The sequence below is a fragment of the Cynoglossus semilaevis genome, chromosome 13, assembly GCF_000523025.1.
Source record: "Cynoglossus semilaevis isolate Cse_v1.0 chromosome 13, Cse_v1.0, whole genome shotgun sequence".
Classification (NCBI taxonomy): Eukaryota; Metazoa; Chordata; class Actinopteri; order Pleuronectiformes; family Cynoglossidae; genus Cynoglossus; species Cynoglossus semilaevis.
In genome coordinates this window covers 20,196,841-20,216,630 of record NC_024319.1, presented here as the reverse complement: position 1 = coordinate 20,216,630, position 19,790 = coordinate 20,196,841, and the positions used below count along the sequence as shown (strand labels likewise).

Sequence of the window (19,790 nt, the reverse complement as noted above, 5' to 3'; positions counted from 1 at the left end):
TCTCCTCGTTGAAGTTCTTCTTTATTTATGAGCTAACTCCGTTTATTATATACATTCTGAGCGCTAATGTCAATTAGGGAAAAGTCATGAGCCTAAGAGTAACATAAATTTGTCTCAGAATCTGACTAGAACTTCAGAAAATGTCAATATCAGCTGAACCTTTGACATGGGGTCACCGAAGGTCAATATTGTAAAGCCGCAGCAGTCTCAATCTTAGAGCCGGAATTGGGTCGAAATAATCTGAATCGATGGCTGTATTGACCCTGATTGCCAATAAATAACCTGTACTTTATATTTAGACTGATAACAAATCTGACAGATCAATGAAGGTGGCTCAAATATGAATTGACATCTGTACGATTTTGTGCAACTCACATTTACCTCACGGGGACGTCAAGGACTTCTAAGATCTGTGTTGACAAATCATTTGACAACCCTGTCTTTTAAAAATAGCAATAATTAAAAAAAATGATCATCTTTTAAATAAACACACCTTCTAAGATCTGTGTTGACAAATCATTATTATTAAAAACTATTAAAAATAGCAATAATTTAAAAAAAATGATCATAAAGTCTTTTAAATAAACACATGAATAATTCAAGTTGAATAATGTTCCACTGAGGTTGAAATTAAATAATGTTAAACAAGTTCCCATAATCCTATAGCATTGAAAATGTACACAGAATAAAAGACTTTGAAAGGTCTGCGTCTCAGAGCAGTTAGGGAGACTGTGACTTGTTGTCAGTTTTAATACAAAACAACAAAATCACTAGTCTTCCACACTGCAGTGGACTTCCTTCTGCAGTGGATGAAGAAAAAAACCCAGACCAGATGTAGTTGTTAGTTTAATAACCTAGTGTGATTCTCTGAGTAGAACAGAATTGAATAGAATAGAAAGGGAATATGATGAGAAAATGCAATCAAAATTTGAATATGTAGTTTAAAATGTATAAATTTGCCGGCATCAAGTGTCTGTGTGTGACCGATTTGCAGTTCAGGTCCGACTTCTGTTCCAAATGCTTTGTAGACCCCAAGGAAAAAAAGAGACTTTGTGTGTATTTAGTGACCATGAAGGTAATATAGTTCAGACAAGGCGTACACGATGCCGCTCTGCCTCTCCGCTCATTGACCCTCAATAAACAAACCTAAAAAAAAAAAGAAGGAAACAAATCAGGGTAGAAATTCCACTCCCCGTGGCCTCCATCCTTCTTTCGTCCGGTTCTGTTGCCAGGCTACCAGCCAGACTCAAGGTGGCCTCCTTGAGCTGTAAAGTAGAATGTCTTACTTCAAAACAAGGGAGGGAAGTAGTAGGAAGTGGGGCCGACGGAGCATTTGAGAATGTAAAAAAAGAACCTCTTTGCCCTCCTGCAAGAAAAAAAGAAAACAAACTTTTTCACATTTTTCCACAAACTCCTCAGCCGAAGGCTGCAGTCGGTGCGTTTTCTGCTGATTCTAGAGCGACCTTCTCTTTTTGTGTTGCTGCAGACGAAATCGAGCAGTTTGACGAGAACATATCTGCAGAAAAAAGACACTTTAAAGAGCACGGCAGCGCTTTACTCCCTGTTCATATGTGAGTAGTTCGATGACTGTTGTTTAAGTATTAAAATTTCAACATATTTAATAGTTAAAAAAAAAAGGCAAAACAAAAAAACAAAACAAATGAAGGCAGCACTGTTATATTATAACATTCAAGGTGAAATATCTCCACGGATTTAAAAAAAAGGCCAACCTCAAGTTTGGTTTAGTAAATTTTGCACAGATCACATTTTGATGTAAACAAATTAACATATTTTCTGCCATGTGTTCCTTTGGTATTTTTTTCATCCAGTTGGGGGCAGTATTAGAGAAGTCTTTCACTGATCATGTACAGTTTGATGATCGATCAAGGTTGAAGGAGTTCAGAAGTTTACTTTTTCAGCAAAGTGCATGACCTACCTGTTGCCAGTAGAAGGCACTGTGACTAGAAATTGATATCTTAACAGATATTAACTTAAAAAAAGATGCTTTCTCATTTTATTATTGGCATTTTTGCACAATATTTTCAAGAAAACTCTAAAAAGTAGTAACATCTCCATAATGACCAGCAGCTAATGATAAAGTCTCTCTTATTGGCTAAAAAACACTGTCTTTATATATTTCTCTCAAATCATCGTCTACCTGGAAACAGAATCAACAGCTTTGTTTGGACCTGTGAAGGCTGCCATGATGCTGGAAGGACAAGGCTGAGGGACTGATGGAGGCACGGAGGGTGGTCTCAATCCTGAAGGTCAAGGTGCGGCATCATCAGCGGGGTATCTGCTGTGAGATCCAAGGCTTAAGAACAAGCAGTGCCAGCCCTGAAGACTGGAACAGAGAGAATAGAAACTGCAGATTAGCTGTCGCTCACTTCTGCTGCTGCGTTTTATTTATTTATTTATTTTTTTGCACTCTGATGTCAGTTTATGGAGGTATTTGTTTCGGACGTCACGCAGCAGCAATGCAGAGAGACTCGCTTGTAACAGGTGACGGTTGAGAGGAGAGGTCAAGGACAAGAGATGCTGAAAGAATGAACAAAAATTGCCTCAAACTACAAATATCTGACCTTCAGTTGAGCTAAAGAATGACTCATTAACATTAACACTTCACAGGACATTTCTGATCTGTGACTTCAAAATCTGGTGCTCTTGGTCAGAGATTTGTTTTTTGAAAAAAAAAATTGAATAAAATCCAAATAATATTTTACGACATTCTTTTTTTCGGCCTATCCTAACCTAGTGGTCTACCAAGTTTTCTGTGGTTTGTCTAATTTAATGTTTTTCATAAGGTTTTCAAAGGTTAATGTGGTGACTCCTTTGATGTATCCTATGTCTCCTTTGATGTTTTGTGGAAAGGTTCTTTTTTGTGGCGTCTGTCAAGTGTGTTTTTGTCATTGTCTGACAAAAGTCAGAGATTGGCATTTTTACAATCTAAAATGTGTTAACTGACCTTTGATGTGTTCTATGAATCCTTTGATATTTCTTGCCTATGTGTTCAGCATATCCCAATAAATGTATTCCTGCTACTCAATACTGGTTCTCAGCCCACCATCTGGAATTCCAGAGGCTCAGGAATAAACCAAACTAGTAGAACATTACTAGTTGACTATTCTCTCTGTCCCGCTGTTGAACCACAACCCACTCTTTGAGAAACACTGCAACCCCCCGGTCACATTGCCAGTCTGCATTTATCAATTATTTGTTTCATTTATTTAGTGTTTAAATCCCAAATTCTCCACCAACTGTAACCCTAACATTTCTTCTCAGACTGATCGCATCCAACTGGACCGTTTCTGCTGTACGTGCATCAACGACGTCTGCACTTAATTCCACCTTAAACAAAGTGCGTCTGTGTACACAGCAATCAATAATTTAACCTTAATATTGGTGTTTTGGCTCTGGTCGGCTCCTGTGCTGGATGAAACCCCGACTGTAGAGTCAGATGTTTCCTCTCTGGAACTTTGCCATTTTGTTAATGCTTAAACTGGACACGTAATACACTGATGCACTTACTATGACACTTAATACAGTCCTGTACACACACACACACACACATGCGCGCGCGTGAGAGAGTGGGCAAATTAAACATCACATTATACATGTGTCACTTAGAGAACGTAGAGCTGTTAATAGATTTATTTCAACACCTAACATCACGTGCTGGGACGGCCACACACGAGTGTCAGGAACTGAGATCTGAACATGATATTCAGGATAAAAGCCTGTTGAACGCATTAATCCATTCAATTCTGCATGAGAGTAAAGACGTGCGACTAATGACTAGCGGCTTTGTTCGTAAATCTGGAGAAGGCGGCCTGATTAATTACAACATAAAGGCTGCTCATTTGAATGTGTGATTTCCACATGTCACTTTATGAGCCGTTAGTGTGACTGTGTGTGATAATCAAAGCTATAACACCTTTTGGTGTTGGTAGCAGTTTATACTGTTTCAGATGATCAAAGGAAAAAAAAAAAGAAAAAAAGAGCTGCTGCTGGGTTTGGAAGATAAGAACATGATGTTTTTTGTTTTTTTCCCAAAACTAAGATATTTTCACGGCAATTAAAAATGGTTGTCAAACTTACAAGGTGACAACTGCACACGTCTGGATCGGAATTTAGTGAATTATGGTTGAAAAACTGCAAATGACTTAAAGGACGTTTTAAACTTGCTAAAAGTGACATTGCATTTTTATTATTATTATTATTGCATTTAGGTGAGTACTTAGAGATTAAAGTATCTGTTTGGACTTGAGAAAATCTGCTGAAACTAATGTGACCTCCACCCCAGGTCTTAGATTTCCATTTTTTTTTAAGACAGACTGTAAGGATATGAGGATTTAAATGATGTCGTCAAATATTTCTTGAATTAAAACCAGACTTTAAGCGCACAGATTCAAGGTGAAAAAGATTCATGACACAATTAATCTTGTGCGTCACATGATCGAAATATTTGTAATTTATGATTTTTGTTGATGGATCACTAAGACTGTATGTTGTTGAGGCAAACAGAATGCTGGGGTGATTGATGATGATAATGATGATTTATGAATATTAACAGTATTTATGATATTCTTTCAACAGCATTAACAATATTGGTTTGATAACTTTGTCATTTATGGTTACTTATTAAACTCATTGTATTATATAGTCCCGTTATTCTAGTTTTTTTCACCATTCAAGTGCTATGATTTCAATTGTCTGATATTACAGGATGACTTTTTATTTGCAGATCCCTATCAGCCTAAAAAACACACAAAATATTGTTCTTTTAATTCATTTTTTTTACTTTTTTGCACTCAAAAAAAAGTTATGGTTCCATTTTTTTACAGTCTTTGTCTTAATTTTACTGTTGAAATTGCACATGTGAGAATCTTCTAGTCTGTCAGAGTACTATAGTACTACTTTTTTTGGCTAAATTGCTGGCGACGCGCTCAGCCATCGTTATCACCTTTTACAAGGTGAGATCCTGGATCGGTCAGTCCCGGCTGATCCCAGTCCTCTGTTACATCACACTGAGGACCAACTGTCCAACTTCTTTGTCACTGCTACGTCTTTTTTGGACAGTGAAGACAAAGTAACGTTGAAATAAAACTAGAAAATCNATATATATATATATATATGGTTCAAAAAACCTATTTTTGACTGTTGTACTACATTATTAACTCTAATATAAAGATTTAAACATTTTTGACAGAAACATGTTTTTTTCACATCGTCAATCTTCCACGACATTTTTGCGCACTCTCACTCATCTTGGAGTTCGATTGAATAAATGAGTTCAATATAATCTGGCTGTGTATAATCTGTCAGATTAGCGACTGCCTGTACTGTCCACAATCGCTCACACACAAAATGAAGGAAGTGAGTACTTGCTGAAACCTGATCGGTCTAATCTCCACGGATCCTCGACACAGACAACCCTGCGTACAGTGGGTGTGTGTGTATGTGTGTGTGTGTACTTCACAGACACAATGAAACCTGATCTGCATGATTCCACACCGGTGTGTGTTTGCACGTGTGTGCGTGCAGCTGCAGTTTGTCCAGTTCAAGTGTGTGAACGTGAAGATAAAAGGCTGATCTGAGTGAGTGTTCTCTGCAGTCACATTAAAGGCGTGTCACCAGTTCTAAAGATTTCTGCCACAGTTGATTTTTTTTTTTTTTAACATCTGTATGCAGTCAATCTGATGTTGAATGCAATGATTTATAGAATGAAGACAGAATGAAGTGTAAAATATATCGAGGAGAAAGCAGTAGATATTGACTCGGCAGTTGCGAGAGAAAATCAGGAATTTTAAAAAAAATGGAGAGAACAAAAAGCATCAAATTAGTATAAAATATTAGCTTTAATTCTTAAAAAAAGGGAGAGAAAACGTTTGAAATCGTTGGCACTTACCTCGCAGCATGGGGTCATCCGTGAAAGGGTCAACTGCAGTGGAACAAAAAGAAGAAAAAAAAAGGGGGTATTTTTTTTGGATGGTTAAAAAACAGAGTGGAGTCACTTGAAATCGTAGATCGAAACAAAAACAAAAAAAAAAAGGAGAGAGGAATAAACTGAGTAAAAAATAGGGGCCAATTTGGAAGAGTTAGCCGCAAGAGGACACAGACGTTGACGGACAAACATGGCCTCGGAGCGAGGACAGGACACGCTGTGTCTGCTGGTCAGTGCAGAGACACACTGATGGATGTGTTTTTGCAGGCATGGGTTATATTTTTTACTCAGATCTGACAGACAGCCCTCCGTGCTCTCAGGTGCTATTCAAAGAAACTGTGTAAAACGTGACGTCACAGAAGGAAAAAAAAAAATCAGACCCACAATCTCCTTTTCACTGCCTTAAATCCCGCCCACCACATGTTGCTCAGTACATATTTTTCACTGTTTCGTTGCTATTCTATCCATCTATCTATCCCTTTATTGATCATCTCTCAGTTTTATCTGACTCTTCATGTCTGTTTCCAGTTATCAGGCAACAGTAAAACGGCTGTTAATTTCTTATTATATTGATCTTGACATTTTTCTGTCTTCACAGCCGGGCGTGATGCCTTCTTATTCTTTCCAGTGCATTTTCACTTTTAACTTTAACTGTTAACCAAATTTAAATGAATCAAATTAATCATTTGCATTCCGTTGGAATTCTAAAGCAGTGAGGAGCGTTCAGCTGTACAGCCGTGTTCTGTGGCTTCTTAAGAACAGCAGTAATAGATGTTTTTACCTCCGTCAGCTTTAAAGTGAAGATCTGGTCAGAAGGTTGTTGAAGGTCTGAGATCAGTCGGGCATTTGTTTCTGCAGCAAAAAGATAACAAAAAAAATTACTGTCTTTTTCAGAGAAAAACCCAAGTCTTTGCTGCTGTATGTGTCCTCTGTTCAGCTCACTGCTTACTGCAACACAACGCTGCGTCACTCTGTTTTTTTAACATTTTTTTTATGTTTAAATCCACCAATACAAAGGTGAAGATTTTTTTTTCAGTTTTTTTTTTTTAAATTATCTTTGCAAACAGGATATATATTCACAGAATCTGGTGTCTATTCAACTTCAAAAAACCTTTGTATGAAGCTTCAAAAAAAAAAAAGAAATACAGCAATATCCTCTCTTTTCTTTCAGTCATATCGAGAATCTTTAACTGCATTTCAACAAGAAACAAAGTCTTAATTTGTTTTATTCTGCTTTAACTTGATCTTTTTCTCTTAATTTCACATAGAAACAACTCACTTTAGTCAGTAAGAGTAACACGTTTAAACACGTTCAAACTGCCTGTTATTTGTTTTTTAAATTATACCCGTAGCATCTTTTCTTCGGCTCCATGTTTTCATGTGTGTTTTTCCAAGTGCAGCTCCTAGTTCCAAACTACCAAAATCCAGCTTTACCCCACTTTTCCTATAGTCCTACAATTTTGGAAAAATACCCCCCCCCCCATGCCCCTTCAATCTGTCTGTGTCCCTAATGCTGAAACGCCACTTTGTGAAATTACAGTACAATTTTGCAGAGTAGAAACATAGAAACAGGCAGCAGCGATTCAGGTGCTCAGCCGCAGCAACAATGGAGCGCTGGCCTTGGTGATGGTTGCTAGGAGATGGAGGAAACACAATGGCTTCCTCTGAAACCAAAGGCCCTTAAGTGGACTGACAGAAGTGAATGCGCACGCACATACACACACACACACGTACGCACACAAATTCACAACAAAAAAAACAGAAACCCATAAAAAAATGGAGCCATGCAGGAAAGAGGAAAGTGCAAATGCAGGCCGTGCACCTTTATGAGCAGACGTTTGACCAAAACGTTTTGGAGCAGAAGATGGATCAGAACTGAGGACTGAAGACCTGAACCAGGTTTCATCTTTAAGTATTACCACAACATATTGTTTCATATGTTTTTTTTTCTATAAAAAGGAATTAGACATTTAATCTGTAATGAAAAGTAGTGGAAAATCAGGACCTTTTTTTCTTATTTCAAGGTTTTTAAATTTTATATGAGATAAAAATAAAAACTTGCTGTATAGATCACAATATTCTGTTTATTTTATTTTTATTATTAATATAGTAAAACATTTTAAAGAAAAAAAGACCAAAACCGAAAGAACTTTGTTGAAAATTTGAAATATTTCAATGCATAAAAACCTCAAGATTATTGTTTTTTATTTACATTTATGTTGTCAGCAAAATCCTTTGTCCTTATCCTTATTAAATCCTTATTAAATTTCTGCTGAATTAAAAAATGGAACAAAGATTTGTCACGCTCATTTAAAGTAAAGGTGGTTGAGGCAGAATTCAAAAAATGAGTTTTCCAGAGTCTCTAAATGTAATCACTGTAATTCTCTAAGTCTTCGCAGCCTCATCGACGACAGACAAATATGTATATGTACGAGTTGATTACTGACACGTTGACGTGTCCACCATGTCTGCCTCGACTGGAGCGGCAGCAACTGTTCCCCGTTAAAAGGGACTTGTAGCATTTTTGAAATTTTGTTTTCATTATTGTTGTTGTTTAGTAGTGCAGAACCTGATAGCAGTAGATAATGTTTCAGACGGAGCAGAGTATTGACCGATCACGTGATCAATACAACAACAATCAGTGGCTGCTCACGTCTCGCAGCCTGTCTGCAGCTCCTTTCTTACACAGCACCACCATCTATATCTGCGAGCATCCGTCTGTCTGTGTGTGTGTGTGTGTGTGTGTGTGTCAGATAGTCTGATCACCTCTGTAATGAAGCCGCAACGTCATTGTCTCCATTTAATGACAAGATTATTGTAGTACTATTTACTTCTAATATTTGAATATATAAAGTATTTCCTATTATTTATAGGTAAAAAGGAAACTTATTTTCCGCAAGTAATGTTTTTATTATTTATTTATTGTTGTATGACCTCAGAATGTTTTCTTTTTTTCATGAGGTGCTGGATGGTCACGTTTGATAACTGAATAATAATAATTATAATAACTTAAGGCTAATGCGTGCTTGGACAAGACTTGCGGGGTGTAATTAAACCACTAGGTGTCGCTAAATTCTCTAAAAATGTCCCTTAAAATTGTAAACAGTATTTGAAGACTGTGCTGTATTTTGCACTCCTCTCGGAGATGACTTAGAAAAACAACCTTTGCTTTCTGGACTGCTTGAATGCATTCAAGCAAGCTTTAGATTTCTTTTTTTTTATGTTATCTCACTAATGCAAGTGTGCCTTCAACAGTGCAGGGCTCATTCTGTAGGATAAACACACGTGCATCAGTGAAAACCACTATAATGACTCCCTATTGTCTGGGCAAATATGACATGGATTTCAATCAAATTAGCCGTGTTAAGGCCACAAAGGTGACGTCCCAGGAACACGAAGAACAGCCCCGTCTTTATTTTGCAGGATCTTGAGGCGCACTTCGGATAATCACAGTTTGGCATCTGCGGTCTTCCTGCATGCGACGTAAACAGCGCTGCATTGAAGCGGGTCAGGCACACGCTGACCTCTTGAGAAATTTCTAACAATGTCGAAAATAGGAGGAAGGAGGCCAGTATCTCTCAGTGGAGTGCTCCCCCTGTTCCCCTTCAATCTCATTTCCAGCCTACACATCTCCCTCATCTGCTGGGGAGAAACTCAAGTACCACTTCAGGCCTGCGCTATTATTTGCTCCTTTTGGGGCCGGGCCCCTGAAGTACTGCACTCAGTTAGGACCTGTAATGTAGATTCCATTTCAGCTGCTATTAGGCCTCATTTGTTATATCAGACCTGCCTGTCCGTTATTTCTCCCCCCCCCCCCCCCCGTCCTCCCACCCTCTCTCTCTATATACCTCTCTCTCCATTCCCCACACGTGGCTGTATTTCCCCCATCCACTCTGTTTTAGTTCTACCATCCCTCCACTCATGCTCCTCCTCTACCCATCTGTCCAATCCAGGTTCCTCATTCCCTCCCTATCTCCACCACACATTTGACCACCCCTGCTTTCTCTCCTCCTCCCCTCTATCCACTCCACTCCACTCCAATCCCATCCCCAGTCTTGCCCCAGGGGAGCCCTGCAAACTGCTTATTCAACAATCGGCCGCCATAAAGATATGTAATGACATTTTTGAAGGCAAAGAGGCCTGTGTGGTTTTTAATTCATTTTTAATGGCTGTCAGGCTAAATAGCCCACTATCCTAAATGGGAGAGTGGCTGCAGCTCTTCCACTTAAGACTGAGAGCCGTCTGCTCGGGGAGATCTGCCGGACATCCAGAGATGCTACTGCAACTGCTGTTGTGGCTGCTGCAGCTGTTCACTCAGCAGACACACAGATTCCAAAATTCCAGTCCTTTCTAACACATGTATTTTACATTATGGCAGTGGTTTGAAATACTTTTGAGAACCTGATAACACGTATATTTATATATTGCCATATTCCATCTGAAGCCCCTCCTCCCTTCCCCATGGCACCTCACAGCACCCCTCCTCCCCCACTACTTGAAAAGTACTGCATTATGGGGACACATAGCACTACTTTTATGTAATTTTGTATGGTTCCTCTATTGTGCAGGTTCAAAGGTCATGCACATTCAGCAGCAGTCCATGCCTTAGTTTTTAAGCATTAGAGTTGTACTGTCTAACAAAATCTTATGGATCCTTGTCCATGAAGATTAACTCTTCAGTGGATGCGACCGTTTATACAAACGTTTACACGGATATGAACTAATTTGAAGCATAAAAAAACCAAATTAAGTTAAGTGTAGCAGAGAAGGCCTTGTAGCAACATTCAGTTGTGTTATAGATACTGACATTTTTTTTTATTTTTCATTAACTCAGTCAGAAAGGAAATGGATGACATACTGTATGCTGCAAGGACAATGGAGCAAAACCAGAGAAAGAATCTTGCATTCAGTGAGGGATTTAAAATAATTACATAGTGGGTACAAAAAACCTTGAGAAGGTTTTTTTTTATTATTATTATTATTTTTTGGAGCAACCATTTGGTCTAATATTTTGCACAGCATGAAACTCTGGGCATAAAGAAAAAAAAGCCTTTCAAAATGAAATGACAGCCTGACCATTTGGAGTGAGTGGAGAGTAATCACAGTGGTCTAACAACTGAGAGGCTCATTCAGCTGCCATAATGCAATCATGTTCATGAAATAAAAGCCATTGATTAAGTGTTAAAGTTAATTACAAAGCCATTAAGACCCCCACACCTACTGTGGAAATTTAGGGCTGCAGCTACATTCCTTTTTTCTTTTTTTTTTCTTTTTTTTATCATTTAACAATTTTCAAAATTCTACCACATACTTACCACACAACTCCAAAAGTTTTTTTTTTTCAAATCTAGAAGACGTTCGTAGTTGTGATGGAGTTTGAAAACTCCAGGATGAACCTTTGAAGACAATTATGGAATTGTACAAACACACTCTCTCTCTCTGACACTCCGTCACCAAACCTCGACCATCACCTGAGAATAAAATTCTCCATTAGCGCTGACTGTCAGTCAGTAACACTGTACTTACCTACAGAGGTAAAAACGAGCAGGTTTGTCCTCTGTTGTCTAGGGGGTTTTGTTCCTTCCTGTTGCCTTTTATCACCTGGGGCCTGATGTGTTTCACCTGTGTCTCATTAGTTTCACCTGTGTCCTCCACCACTCACTCTCAGCTAACTAGCTGTGTGTGTTTCCTTTTTAATCATACTTCTCCTAAAGACTATGAGCTGATAACAGGCAGGTTTATGAATCAAGCTTCGTGAACACAGTCTGCGCTGAATGAGTCCACATCTGATATGAGCTGGATACGTTGCTACTAGAAGGATTAGTAAAGAGATATAGGTGATAAAAACTGACCAATGACTGAGTCAGCTCTTTGGGTAGGATAGGTGGACTAATAAGTGGCGCTTTGACCCAGAAGCAATGTCTCTGTTGTTAGTGTGGAACCTCAGGGTCCACCTCCTGGGCAAGATTGAATCCCAGTTAGGGCAGTTGGTACCTTCCAGTGGACTCACCACCTGCAGGAAGGTTCAGGGGGGTTGGTGACGGATAAGTGGACGAAAACGGATGGATGGATGGAAAGTGGACTAATAAATGGTGCAAATCATATTTGGGATGGACCAGATTCTAAAGAAGTGCAAAGGTGGATGTAGGCCACAGGATCTCTCATCTACCTTTAATCCAGCCCTTATTTGTGGATTTGTTAGGGGTCACTCACACTAATTCCGCTGTACCGTGCCCAAACGTAACTGAATATGTGCAGTGGAGGAGGTCTCCACTGTCCGTGCGATGCAGCCAATGACTGACCACCTCATCACGCAGCATCACTAGCAGAGACAACACCACGTCATGAAACAGAAGAGCTGCGGGAGTAGCTGAAGCAGGAGCAGCACTACTAGAAAATATTGATGCCCTGCCTCACTGGTATCATTTTTTTCTGAGTGAGGTTCAGGCGCTGAAATGTAAATAAATCTATCAGGGCAAGGAGCTGGGGGCTCCAGTTACCACTCCCAACAATCAAGAGGCTTTTCATGCTGCCCTGGAGGGCCATTCCTGTAACGCTAGCACACTGGAGAGAGCTACAAATCATCATCTTGCTCCACTCTGCCTCCTTCTGTCACAGCTCCTCCTCCTCCCTCTGCTGTTTCTCCTCCCCCTGGACTCTGGCCTGGTCTCCCCCTTCCACTCTTTCTGTAGCTCCACATTTTTTTCCACTCAAACATGTGGACACACAGCTGTCCTCTGTTTTGACACCCCTGCTCCTCTTCAATCTTCAGACACAAAACGTCTCTTTGGTGAAGGTCGTATGACAAAAAGTATTGAATTTTTTTTTTTTTTACGTAAAATGGTTAATAACCAGGACTTGGATCATGAATAAAAAAACAATAAACACAGACAGTTGCTGGATTTTTTTAAAATTAAATATTAATTGTCATAGTCAGAGTGAGGGAGAGATTTAACCACTGTGGACAAGCAGCTGCACTGACAGGTTGAACGTCTGTTTTAGCCCACATCTCTGCTCGAGTGACGTTGTACGCTGTGGTATTGTTATTTTACTGATCCTGGAGCAGCAGCAGCCAAAGCGATTCTTATGAGGCATTTGTAAGTTGCAGCACAAGAGGCTTTCATTTATCTACAGTGAGCTTATGGACAATTCTCTTTGGTTGGAGAGAAAACTGGCCTTTTTATTAAGGGATATCTGTCACAGAGGTTACCATCACCACATACTTAAATGGCTAAAAAAAGTAGAAGAAGAAGGCAGTGCTGCTAAAAAGAAACCATCATTTTACCGCCAAGAGAAAATGTCCTAGAGTGTGTTTACTTTTGCACTACCCTCTTTTGTGGTGCAGAAATGGATTTGCTTTTAACGGCTACAAGCTCTTTGTAAAAACTTTGAAAGATTGAAACACTCCATGGAGGTACGAAGGACTTATTTATAGGTGAGAAAGGAGCATTTTCACAGCCACTGTGTCGCTGGTATTGATCCAAAACCCTCCTGCTTCGGTGTTATCACTAATTAGACACTAAAGAGAGTGGCTGTGTCCGACACCGCCCCCTATATCCCGTGGCTGTGTCCGACACCGCCCCCTATACCCCACATAGTGCACTACAAAGGGGGCAGGCCATTTTGTATTGGTGTCCGAATGTTTATTTAGTAGACGTTGTCCAACATAAAGGGCATGTATCCCACTGAGGGAGCCCACTGTACACGAATTGAATGAGTTATTTTGAAAACAGCTTTGCTTTAGTTCACATTTGGACATTTTATAAATATCCAGGTTGAAGGGTTGGTCATGGACTCCCTCTGATTTCTATCTGCGGCGCCACATCTGCAGCTGTACCATGACCAGTGTCCCTGATCAATGACCGTCAGAGCTCGACATTGATCTGTCCGTCTGACGCTTTGTGACTCGGACTGTTCTGACCCACAGGGGTCAGCCCACGGCTCACACGGGTCACAGCCACAGTTTGTACTCATGTCGTCAAAGGTTAATACACACCGGGTAAACATGAAAATGTGACACCGGCTGGGACAGAGAAGGTCTCTCCTCAATATTTTTTTTCGTTTTATTAAAATCAATAGCTATGACATGTTAATAGCCTCTTCTCGTTTCCCTTGTCATTGGATTTTTTGGGCTTAACAGTAAATGGGGTCAATTTCTAATTATTTGAACAGATTTTTTTTATGTATTTTAGTCTTTTACACAACTACACAGAGATATCATAAACCACATTACTGGTTATAAAAAAGCTCTGTCTCATGGCAAAGTATATAAAGGCGACAACTTTTCATTCAAAGAACAAAGGCTATTTTTACAGCCTGCCCCTGTTGAAACACAGAGATTAATTATTTCTAGTAAATAAATAATAGTTTTCAGATCAATCAAGTGAAATTGGATTATTTTCCACTGACCTCTCATGGCACTCTGGTTGGCTGTTTGGGTTAGTATTATTAGCTTGCGTCACTGTTATTCACATATATGTCTTCTATATTTGCTCCTGCTGACCTTCATTCCTCCCTACTCTCCCTACAAGGGAGGTCAAGGTCCGTGGAGCCTCCTGTCTGACATCATCTGTCAACCTGTCCATCATCATTCCAAACAGAACAGGCCTCAGAACTGATGATTTTCTTTGCTGCCTCCTTCTTGATGTTGTCCTTGATGTCTTGATTCTACCACCAACTTTCCTTGTCATCTCTCTACTTACCTCAGGTCACACCTTCTTGCCAGTTTCCCTCACTACCCTCAGCTATTCTTTCCCAGTCTTCTATTGGTTCCTCTCTATCCAAGAGCATCCCTCAGCTGGACTCTAAACTTCATCAACCCAGCCTTCACTCGCTTTCTCTTTCCCCCCGCCACCCCTCGGACACCCTTTCAATCACTCCATCTACCTTGCTTTAAAATTCTTCTTTCTATTTGACATCCAACTTGTGGTGCTGAAGCAAGGACCACATTCAGAGTCACACCATTTCACCTTTAAGCTCAGAGCTCTGTCTGAAACTCTTCTCCAAAATGATCCCTACACCATTTCTCCAAAGAGCTTAAAACCACCTAGAATGTTCCGGGTCTTGCTTCCCTTCTGGTCTCCTGAACAAACATGGCCAGATTTAAAAATGTCAGACAGCTGTCTCCCAGAACCAAGGAGGGCAGAGTAAATAAAAACAGATTTAGCGTTTATGCCTCACTTTTGTCTCTATCTGCTCCTTCTACCTCTCACCAAGCCTGACACTGAAATTTGACCCAGGGACTATTAACCATCAATTTACTGTCATTACAGTCAGGCTCTGGTGGTCCATCTCCCCAGCACTGGTAGCTGAGCGCCATCCATCCTGCCAAAATGGCAGCTTTATGGCCTTCTTCCAGTTTTGTCCTCACTTCTTCAGCCAATGGGACAGTGAGGGCCTCAGCCTGAACACGGGGGAGACGAAACTGATACGTCTGGTTGATCAATTATCATGTTGCCCAAAGGGTTGTTGGTTATGTTGCTGTTCTGAACACGCCCCAATTAAATCATTATGGAGCAGTGATTTATGCTCCTTAATGCCGGACTCTCTCCATTTATTCTGAAAGAATGACATTCGTGAGTTATAGCGATGACACGATTGATCTAACATGGATCATGTTTTCACTTTTTAAATGCTGTATTCTGCAATTTGATTTCAATTTTTTTTGTTTTACATTATTTAGAAAGAAATCATTTGAATATATGGTTTACTGGTTGGTCTGCTTTGGTGTACTGCTTCACTGCTAACAGCAACTAGCATAACATATTTCTTCCAATAATTAGCTTTTGTCCCTTTAGCTGTTCCAGGGCAAGGTACAGCACCCAGCTCATTGTGTGGCACTGGTTCTTGTAGACTTTAGATAGTTCTGGGTACTTCGTCCTAGTATCCGTTCCTCAAACCTTTTTTATTTCTTCTTCATCTAGCAACTCAATGTTCAACTGGAACATTTAAGATGGCTGACAATTGTTCTTTCTCCTCTCGTTGTTTGATTGTCTCCCCCCGCTCCCTCCCTCGTCCTCCCCTCCCTCCCAGCTGCTACGTCTCCAGCTCATATCCATGTTTATAAAGAGCTGCTCTCCATTATCCTAATTGAAAAATGAGACTAAAGTGCCACTTTATTCTCAATCCATGGCCATAACCCTCCTATTCATCTGCCCAACTGCAGTTCATCGGTCGAGAGAAAAGACAAATCTTCACTTTCTCTGCGTGTACAAACACACACACACACACACACACACACAAAACACAACAACACACAAACATGACAACAGGATGTTTGCTTTTGAAATGTTTTGGGTTTCACTATTGAGTCAAAGGACATCAGCACCATACGCAAACACAAACACAGAGACACAATGTTCAAAGGTAGGTCAAGATGATACGTCTAGTTGTAATTATTGACCATCCACACACACACTCCATTTTCTAGTTTTGTTTCTGAAAACAGAACCCAGGGTTATTTAGGCCACAAACACCGCAGCCTTTCAGCATTATGTACCACATTGTCGTCTATTATATCAATACATCACTTTGTGGGATGTGTGTTTTTATATACGCATACACTAAATGAACCTAGTGCACTCTGGGAGAAAAAAAACCCAACAATAACCTGCTGCAAAATACACACAGACCAATTGAATCATATACTGCCCTCATTACAAGATGCAGCGAGTTATTAGTGGAAGATAAGGCACAGATATAGAACAATATCGAACACAGCGGCTCCAGCTGATGATGCTGGGACATAAACAACATCGGCCCAGTGAGGTGATGGAAAGCATTTCTGAGTCATTACTGAAGCTCCCTCGTTATATACACACAGCCCTGTTTATTGTATTGACTCCTGTGGAGCGAGACAGGAAATAAAATCACAGGGAAAATATTACTTATTTGTTTTATTTGAAACATACACGTTTATCATGTTTTCTTTAACTTAATAAAAACATTTTCACCTTAAGATCCGTCTGACTTCACTTTTGCCCTTCCTCATAATCAAAGACTGTTACTCAGAAATACATTTTCTGGTTTAATACGAAAGCCAGGAATTGTCAAAAGATAGTGTTATCTTTCATGTTTACAAAGTAGAGCTCAGTCAACAGTGAAAAACAAACATTTGTTTCAATAAAGACTTTTAGTTTTTCTCGGTCTCTTAAACATTGAAGAGCTACGGTTTATACCTCGCTTTTTGCTTTATAGAAGTTCAAACTATCATTTCAAGATTTTTTTGGTCAGGGAGTCATAAAACCGTATGCCAGTGGACGGGGATCTGCTGAATTACAGGCTGAAAGTGGACAAGGTGACATTGTCCAAAGATCCAGCTTCACACTATGCGAGAGTAGTAAGCTGGCACATTTATTAATCAGAGATTGTTTGCTTCGGAACATCAAGTGATGTCTGGACATCACTTGATGGGAAACACAGAAAAAAAATCAGTCGTAGAGTCAGGTGTTTGAGAAGCCCAGTTTTATCTGTGGGGTCTGTGCAGCTTGAGGCAACCCCAGTTGTTATTAGGAAAAGCTAAGTCACTCTCTTGGATATGTACATATTTGAATCAATGCATATGGCAACATATAGGTCGATTCCTGCACTTCAGCCATGTGTGAGTGCCTCAGTATGGATTTAGATGAAAACTCAATGGACACAAAAGGCTGTTTTTTCTTTTTCTTTCATAATATGGAGACTAAGGTAAACACAGGGTGACACAGTTATAACCCTCAGCATAATGCAGAAGCTTACTAAAGACATAAAGAGGATGTAGGAAAGCTATAGTGCATATAGTAATTCATATCTTCATGGCCAAACATATACATTATATATATATATATATATATATATATCTCCTTGTCCTTGATGTTATAGTGTAGTAGACCAAAAGAACATGTCGATTCCATTGTGTTACACTCCCCCAGTGGCCAGAGGTTTGAGCTGAATACTACCAATGGATCTTCCATTAATTTTAGTTTTTTTTTTTTTTTTTACAAATACACAAGTACAATACACCTAAAGTACCACGCATCAAGTACAAATTTGAAAATATATATATTTGTTATCAACCAGTAAAAAACAAAAGAAAACAGATATTACAGCCATACGGTGAATACACTGAATCATTTTCGGTTCCTTGCAGTGATGTCTGACTTTGTGCAGTGTGTGTAAATCACATTAATTTGTGCAGCACACAGTGGCCTGCTGTCAGGGAATGGTTATGTCAGCCTGGAAACAACAGGAGCTGAATTAAAGCTTCATAAAAAAAAAAAAGAAAATAGTTCTGTTTGCCTCAAAGTTGGCAGCAATTCTTTAGAGCACTTTGGTGTAGTTTGAGTGTGTGTGTGTGTGTGTGTGTGTGTAAAGAACGACCTTAGAAATTGCATGTGAACAAAATTGTTTGTCTATGCTGAGCTTTAACTACTGAGTAATTTAGTCAAATTTGATAAATTATGTGTCTATGCTGAGCTTTAACTACTGAGTGATAAATTATCACAGAAAATTGGAAAACATATCCCATTAATTTACAAATAAGGTTGTAAACAATAAGGAAACATCATTTCTGGATCAATTTAATGGACGTTTTCTTTCTTTTTTAAATTAATTGATTTTTTTTTATCCTACATCTATCTTTTTCCATTTATTTTCCATTTTTCTTTTAACCAGGAACCATACCTCCTGGACACATCCCCAGTTCATCCACATAAATATCAACAAATAAACAAACATAAACATAAATAAAACTGGGAAGTCCAGATGCAAAACAGGGAATCGTGTCAGTTTATATTTTACGGCCTGTGTCGAACACAGTTAATAATGTTGCAGGACTGCGTATATAAATCACTCAGAGTGTAACTGAGCAAATATTCAAATTGGCCCTCTCTGTTAGATTATGTAGTAGCTGAGAGTTACTGCAACACAAACCTCACGTCGCTCAGGTTTATGAGTTGAATAATGTCATTCACTTGCCGGTTGCAGAGAGAGAGAAAAATCACACACAGTGCAAACATCTTTTTGTGAAGTAAAACGCTGCAGAGGTGAAACTCACCTCATACACTGTGGAACTCTAAAGAGCAGTCAAGCAAAGCGGCTCATTTACAGCAGGCTTTTGGTGGCGGAGCATGAATGTAATAGATTACACTTGTCACGGTTTGTTGTTAACGCCTTCCAAACAAAGACACTGTCAGGAGACGAGGAACAAAAAGGCTGTTGTGGATACTCATGTTACTTTAGGGTGGTGGGGAGGAAAAGGAAAAGCTGTTCTTTGGAACTTGGAGCCATAGCTTCTCTATCTTATTAAGGCCAACTCGCACTCGAGTCACGTGACCTGGACTTCAGTCAGACTTGAGTCATCAGTTTGATGACTTTCGACTCGACTTGACCAAATGTAAAGAGACTTGCAACTCAACTTGGACTTTAACATCAATGACTCGTGACTTTGACTTGAGCCCTTTGACTCGACAAGACTTGGGACAAGGATGTATGTGTATGTGCTGTTGGCACAACATCCAATCAAATTAGACCCACGTTGTTTTGACGCGATGGCATCGAGCCAATCAAATTGCGGAGAGCAGTCAAACAACGCGCAGGTAAGAGAAAATGATACAGAAGATTGTGATGTTTGGATTTAAAAACTATGAGATGGTCAACAAAAATCTGTGTAAATAGATTATTATTTTGTTTTAAAGGACTCGAAACAGAAACGGCAGGACTTGGGACTTGACTTGACACTTTTCAGTCTCGACTTAGATTCGACTCGGACTTTGCCTGCCTTGACTTGAGACTTGACTCGGACTTGAGTGCAAAGACTTACTTGTGACTTGCAAAGCAATGACTTGGATCATTGGCAATGGCCTCTGCC

General features: G+C 39.6%; 1 long non-coding RNA gene across 2 annotated transcripts; it reads right to left on the bottom strand.

The window, feature by feature from the left end:
• Window positions 1-808: 808 nt before the first annotated feature.
• Window positions 809-11,747, bottom strand: LOC107989399 (uncharacterized). Of its 2 annotated transcripts, XR_003051648.1 has the most exons (5): window positions 11,471-11,747; window positions 6,726-6,796; window positions 5,909-5,941; window positions 2,159-2,344; window positions 809-1,516 (listed from the first exon to the last, which is right to left on the bottom strand). It is a non-coding gene; the product is annotated as an uncharacterized LOC107989399 (long non-coding RNA). The 2 variants fall into 2 exon arrangements; XR_003051647.1 differs by having other exon boundaries at window positions 809-2,344.
• Window positions 11,748-19,790: the final 8,043 nt, after the last annotated feature.